Source organism: Cupressus sempervirens, chromosome 8, assembly GCF_028749045.1.
Source record: "Cupressus sempervirens isolate cs-2001-9-10 chromosome 8, ASM2874904v1, whole genome shotgun sequence".
NCBI lineage: Eukaryota > Viridiplantae > Streptophyta > Pinopsida > Cupressales > Cupressaceae > Cupressus > Cupressus sempervirens.
In genome coordinates, this window is record NC_143125.1 from 225709419 (window position 1) to 225716685 (window position 7267).

The following is a 7267-nucleotide window of genomic DNA, read 5'->3' on the forward strand; positions in this document are numbered from 1 at the left end:
CCCAATTAAGATGTGAAAATATGTCTAGACCAAAAGATGAAATTAATGATAAAGTACTCACCTTGAAATGTGTAAGGAAATATACTTTTTTCACTCAAAAAATCATGGATCTCAAACTATGAAGGAACTTTCATCTATAAATTTGTGATCACAACCAAAAACCTAGAAAATGTTATTTTTCACAGGGCCTCAAAAAGATGTCAAAAATGTCACCATGTTTTGGAACATGAGGAAAATGTAACCGTGTTCCCAAGGTTCTCTAGCAACTTTCACCCAACTTCTTTAGAAATGGTTTCGCAAATGTTTTTCAAATTTGCAACTATAATTTTGATAATCTTCTCTTGCACATAGAAAGTCATGTTTTTTGTTTTGGGTGCATGAGGGTTTTCCTTTGTCAAGCCCTAGATTGAGGAATCAACCATGAAATCAAAATATAAATGTATAAAGAGAAGAAAGACGAAAAATTTACCTTACTTATAGAAACCCTTGTTACTAAGGATTTGTAATGGTTGTATGTATAGATGTTGAATTTGTAATGAAGGATGTAGGAAATATTCACCAATGTAATGGGTCTACCAAAAAAACATCATGGAGATATGGATGTAAATGTGCATCAATGAAGAAGATGATAAATACATCAATTTAGATCCCCTCACTTTATGGCCAATGAAATGCTAGATCTTGAAGTGGCAATGTTCACAAAGGATCCTTGAATCTTGAATGCTTGAAATACTCCTGTGCGTTTAATGATGTCTTATGATTGCAAAAATGAGTTTCCTAGGCTTCCTTTTATAATAAATTTTAGGTATGAAAATAAAGCAAGTGGACAAGATTACCCGATTATTAAAAAATTTAACTCCTTGAGACAAAACTAGCTCTAGAACCCAAAATCCCTGGGAAACAAGTCAACTTTGAGGTTGACCTATTCCAAAAGTGTTTGAATTTGTCCTCCCAAGTCAACCTATTCCTCCAAGTCATCCTTTTCCCATGTCATATCAACAAAGAGAGCTTTGGAGGGTCTGAGAAATTGTGTTGATAGAACTAGAAAATAGGAAACTGAGTGGGAAAAGGAGTCGATTGAGAACAATTCCATCCATGGTCCATAAGATCACTAAATGATGGACACTAAAAGGTCTTAAACAATAAATGCATCCATTTTAAGACCGGTACATTTATCCCCCACTTTGGTAGGAGTATGAGTTGCCTCAAACTCATGGTAAAGTAGATCAAAAGTAAGAGTTGATCTCGTCATGACTAAGAAGACAAAAAAACTATCAAGCCCCCAATGAACTTGAGCCTTCATCATATCCAAAATTAGAACAACAGATATGTCACTAGCAAGAAAGAGAGAGGGGGGAATTTGATCAACTCGCCCAATAAGTTTTGTGTTCCCTATTGTAAACCATGCCAAATGGATAAGATTGAATAGTCTAGCAGGTTTGTGTCCATAGTACTCATTCCCAAGAAACAAAAGTGGGTAAGATCAAATGGTCTAACATATTTGTGTGTGTGACATTCAAACCAACAAAGAATACGTGTAGGATCAAATGGTCTAGCGATTTTTGTGCCTGATAGTTAATCCTACAAAATTTGCACCTTCAATGGTCTTACACCCCCATAATATAGTATTACTATACCATGAGAATGGTTTATGTCTGTGCTACAAAGGTCAAATGGTCTATCAAGTGTGTGTGGAATTCTAGCAAACCAATCCAAGACATGTTAAAAAAGGAAAGAGTAGCTGGCTCTAACAAGTTGTGTTATGCTAGTGTACTCTATGTTGCACTTGAAATTAACAAAAACATATGAAAAGAAGGGGACAATATATGTCCCCCCCTTAAGATGAAAAAATGTATGTTTATTTAAACATCTTAATGAAGTGATGAAGAGGGAAAAAGCAATTTCAACATCAAGATAGTATCCACAAGTAACTCTCAATCCAAACCAAAGAGGTTGTGACTCTTATGAGGACATGGAAGAGAAGAAAGCAAGAAGACACCATGCAAGAAGTAAAAAAGGAGATCCTTGTAAAGGATAACACACTATTATGAGGCTCCAAAGTAAGTGATCTATCTACCATAGAGAATTAATTGCAAATTATGTCACATAATAAACAAATAACATATAACCAAAGGAATAGTGGAGAACCTTGGGAGAATGAGAAAGAAGGATATGATTCCCTTGTCCCCCCAAATATAGGAACAAGAGAAAAATGGACCTATTATAATATTCATAAAGCAAACCATGGATGACAATGAGCCCCTAAGAGATAGGCTAGCAATGTTACATGGCGCAGAGCAACATAATAGGGACTTAGATGTTATTTAAATAAATCGAGATTGAAATATATCTCATCATGAAAAAGATACATGAATCATCTCATTATTTATGAGTTCTTGAGTCTTGCAATGTAGAGTTCGATAGACATTAATAGAGTGATCATGGTAAAGGTGATACATGCAAAACGGAAGATCCATAAGTTTTTGACTATGTTTCTTTCAATGTTTAGGTCTAGCAATCACCTTAGCACAAAGAAGTTTAGGCGAAAGTATTTCTTGATTAATAGGAGAAACATTTGTAAAGGGTATAAAGAAGTAAGATTTTCTTTGATTTGTGAATAATATGCAAAGAGCAGCACAGAATGTATGGTATGTATTGATACATATGATGTGAGCCTTGATGGTGAATTATAAGAGCAGAGAAGAGATGATGTTGGATGATTGAGCTAACTTCAAAGGAACTGTTTTGGAAAATAAGTTGTATATCAGTAAATTCATGTTCATTAGATATGTTACCTTGGAAGTATTATCTTTTACTTTTGTTGGAGCACTAAGATAATGGATTTACTTGTACTTTTCATCCTTTATAAGGTTAGAACCTTATAACAAGGGTTCAAGGTCTCATAATAGGGATTCTTGTATTAAACGAACTGTATTTGACTCCTAATAGGGTAACATCCTTTCATAAGGAACTCGTATATTATTACATTATCTTGTAGGTACCATCCCCACCAAGGTTTTCCCTCTATTCAAGGGTTTCCCTAGTCAACAAATCATTATGTTATGGTGTATGATATCTTACTATTTTGCACCATTGTTTTAATTATTGAAGATCATATTTATAAGCTTGGATTTAATTATATTTGGATGAAATTAGTAAGAGGCATGATATCAATGTATATTATTTCAACAGATTTTTTGGAGAAATTGTGGGGTTTTTAATTCGCAGTTAGCATTTAAGACATTAATTTTCATAAGTAATGAGGTATTTTGATTGGTAAGTGCATGTATTATCCTTTTATGCATCTAAAGGATTGATTTTCGTCAGTAATGAGGGATTTTGATTGGTGAATGTGTTTATCACCTTTTTATATTTTTCATTCAATCATGACACATTCTTTCCATGATGAGGGGTTGTCATCATGGTCCTTCCCTATTTTTTGTCTCTTTTGTGGTCTATTCCTAAATAATTATTCTAGACTCTTTTCATTACTATAAGGGAAACATGCCCAAAACTAGAAACACTCGTGGTGTCCCCTTAAAAAAAATAAAATCTATATAATTACTTTCCAATTCTACAAACTTTGTTTGCATCATGTCTTTTATCATTTTAAAACCCCCCATGTGTTGAAGAAGTCAATTGTGCAATAAAGATTTTTTGTGCATTTGTGTGTATTATTTTTTATTAAAGTAAAAAATAGGTTTTTGGGACCCAAAACCCAATACATAACATGTTTTGGGGGACCTAAAATCTAGACCAAAAGACATTCAAGACCACCCACTACATAAGACAAGAAAAAACCAAGGCAAGTTGAAATCAAGAAAAGGGGGAAAAAACTGACAAACTCCCACTACCAAAAACAAAAGTTGCAAGATAAAAGAGGTCTTATACTCCAAAAACCAACATGTAACCAAAACATGGAGAGAGGGTTGGATGGAAATCCATCGTAGCCTAGCCAAAATGGAAAGGACCAATAATTGAAACCACACACCCAAGACAAACAAACGTTAAGATCTTCCTTTGGTCCCTTTATAATGGGATCGAAGGGTCATGTCGAAAGAGGACAAGGACCTCTTACAATTTGCACCTTTTACAATTATCTAACCCTCTTCCATCTTAGCAATCTCACCTTGTCATTCCAAGGAAGTCATCTCAAAAGACCCAACACTAGTTCTTTTGAGTATTGTTACTGCCCCTAGGTTTTGGAATTTTGGGTGAGCTTGGGTCCTATAGACTAGGTTCCAATTTTCTACTTACCCCTAGAACCCTAAGCCCTACTCTATGTAGTCTATCCTTACATCCTCTCAAATCACAAGTCTACATAGAGACTTGGGACCCTGAGATTGTGTCCACATGTTCCTAGTTCGTGTTACATGTCTTGTCTAGGAGATTTCAAACTCCCTAGAGCCCTTAAATGAATGGCCTTCCCTGACTTTGGCACCAAGTCCTAATGCCAAGTCTACCCTATGCCTTAGTACTTATTCCAAGTTATTTTTTCCTTATTCATTATGTACCACATTTCCCATTATGTGTTTTCCTCGGTCTATACAAAACTTAGTGACTATCATTCCTTGAACATTAGAGTTCCATATGTACTCGTCGTCTTCTCTTTTATTCCAAGTTCTCTTTATTCCATCATGTCTAAATTCTCACCCTTTCTACTCAAATCCTTAAGTATATCCTAACCCTACTCTTTCCAAACATTAAAATACCAATAAATTTTCACTTAGACCCATCAAGACATAGAAATTTTGGAAATGTATTTTTACCTAGCTCGGCAACTTCTAGACATTCAAGTCCCATTCAACCCCTACATGATTCCAAAGGTATTTCCCTACCTAAAAATGTGATTCAATCTATTGGTCATGCTTCCAAATGCATTTTCAAAAGTTAAAGGATGAAACCTCACAAAGATCATCATTAATGTGGTTGGTCAAATTTGTTTCTACATGCCTTTGATGAGGGTGTGATCTCTAGATGTTAGAATTATAAGTTTCTTCCTTATTTTCATAAACGCCTACAAGAGCTACCTTAGTCTATAATTTCAAACCATTTCTCCCTACTTTTTAAGAAGCTTTTGAATGTGTTAAGCATATCAAGATTGAAATATTCCAAAAGGTATCAACATCAAAACCTCTCCAAAACTATTTGTAGAAATGCAAATAACTTTACAATGTTCAATTAGGGTTTATTCTAACCACACTTGTTGGTATGATTGTATTGTGAATTTGGTAAATATAACACATTTTAAAAATATTGCAAACCCTATAATATTCATTTATTTAGTATAATGTGATTAAGTATGATTTCTTATTTGATATATTTCATTTGATGCAATTTTTCCTCGGTATATTCATGCATGATTGAATTCATTGTTTTTTCCTTAGACCAATATGACTTTCTTAGCCAATGGATAAGAAGCGATCTTTGGAAACAACTAATTTAATCACACTCATTACAATGAGAACATATTTTTAACCAATAAATAGAACTAATCTAAGTATTTCTGTAGTTCATGATTAGCATTGTATAAAAGAAAATATCAAGTTAAAACATGTAGCTTCGATTAAGACAATATCTCTAATCATATGAGAATATATTCATGTGTGTGTGTGTATATATATATATATGTATGTATGTATGTATGTATGTATGTATGTATATATGTATGTACGTACGTATGTATATGTGTGTATATATATGTATGTATGTATGTATGTATGTATATGTGTGTATATATATGTGTGTGTGGTTAAGACTATCTCTAATCGTATGAGAATATACTCTCTCTCTCTCTCTCTCTCTCTCTCTCTCTCTCTCTCTCTCTCTCTATATATATATATATATATATATGTATGTATGTATGTACGTACGTACGTACGTATGTATATATGTATGTATGTATGTACGTACATACGTACGTATGTATATATGTATGTATGTATGTATATGTGTGTGTATATATGTATGTATGTATGTATGTATGTATGTATGTATATGTGTGTGTATAATATATATATATATATATATATATATATATATATATATATATATATATATATATATATATATATATATATATATATATATATATATATATATTATACACACACATATACATACATACATACATACATACATACATACATATATATATGATTTGCATATTGATATGTATATGCATGAATATAATCTACATTAATCATGATGATCATTGTATATAGAACCAACTGTGCATATACATTTTGTTTATATCTAAGATTGATCTCAATAATGATCACATTCTATTCTAATCATTATCGATTTGCATCGGGCTTTTTTAATTCTTTGAAACAATTAGCTTTGTTACAACTAACATTTGGTGTGATCAAACCACTAATCGGGTATATTAGTGAATGGTCATGTCTCCATTTGGAGACATGCCCATTCACCCATATACTCGACCACCCTTGTATATATGTTCTTACCACCCGATATTGCAAGCATTAAAATCAATTAATGCGGGCAAGTCGAAGGTAATAAAAATATCGAAGTTTGAAGAAACTTTTATCAATATCTTTGCATTGTGATTATGCATATTGTGGAGCATATCAAGTCCTTTATCATCAGAGCTTGAACCTGAAAATAAAACTATACATTTATTAGTATTGTCACAGAAATTTGCATTGAACTTTACATGGTATCAGAGCGGGGCTAAGGAGAGATTGCATTAAGTTTATAAGGATTAGATTTCACTTTAAATTTATAGTCCATTCTCTCTACAAAGATGATAAACGTATTGAGAATCGAACATCGCCTTGAAAGTGTTGATAACTTCAAATCCTGAAAACTTCGTATAATGATGTTATTAAAAGAAAACAAATTGGAATCTTTTGTAAGAGAGGATAAAGAGGAACCTAAATATGATCCTGAGAAATCAGTATGGATTGAGAATAATGAAAAATCCATGAAGATAATTGTGGATATTGTTTGAGACCACATAGTACCTATTGTGGCAAAACATACAATAGCATATTGTATGTTTCGAGTTCTTGAAAATGCATTCATAATTTCTCTTAAAAAGAAAATGAATACGGTTAGCATGAATAAAGGAGAAACTATAAATGCCTTCTTCATGAGAATCACAGATTTGAGAGATCAATTATCTACATTTGGTTATGAGATTCATAATCAAGGATCATCTTTAATAGCATTAGGAGGACTTCCAAACTCTTGGGGATCTTTTGTACAAGTGCTAGATCTAAAATCCCAAAACTAGATCATTTAA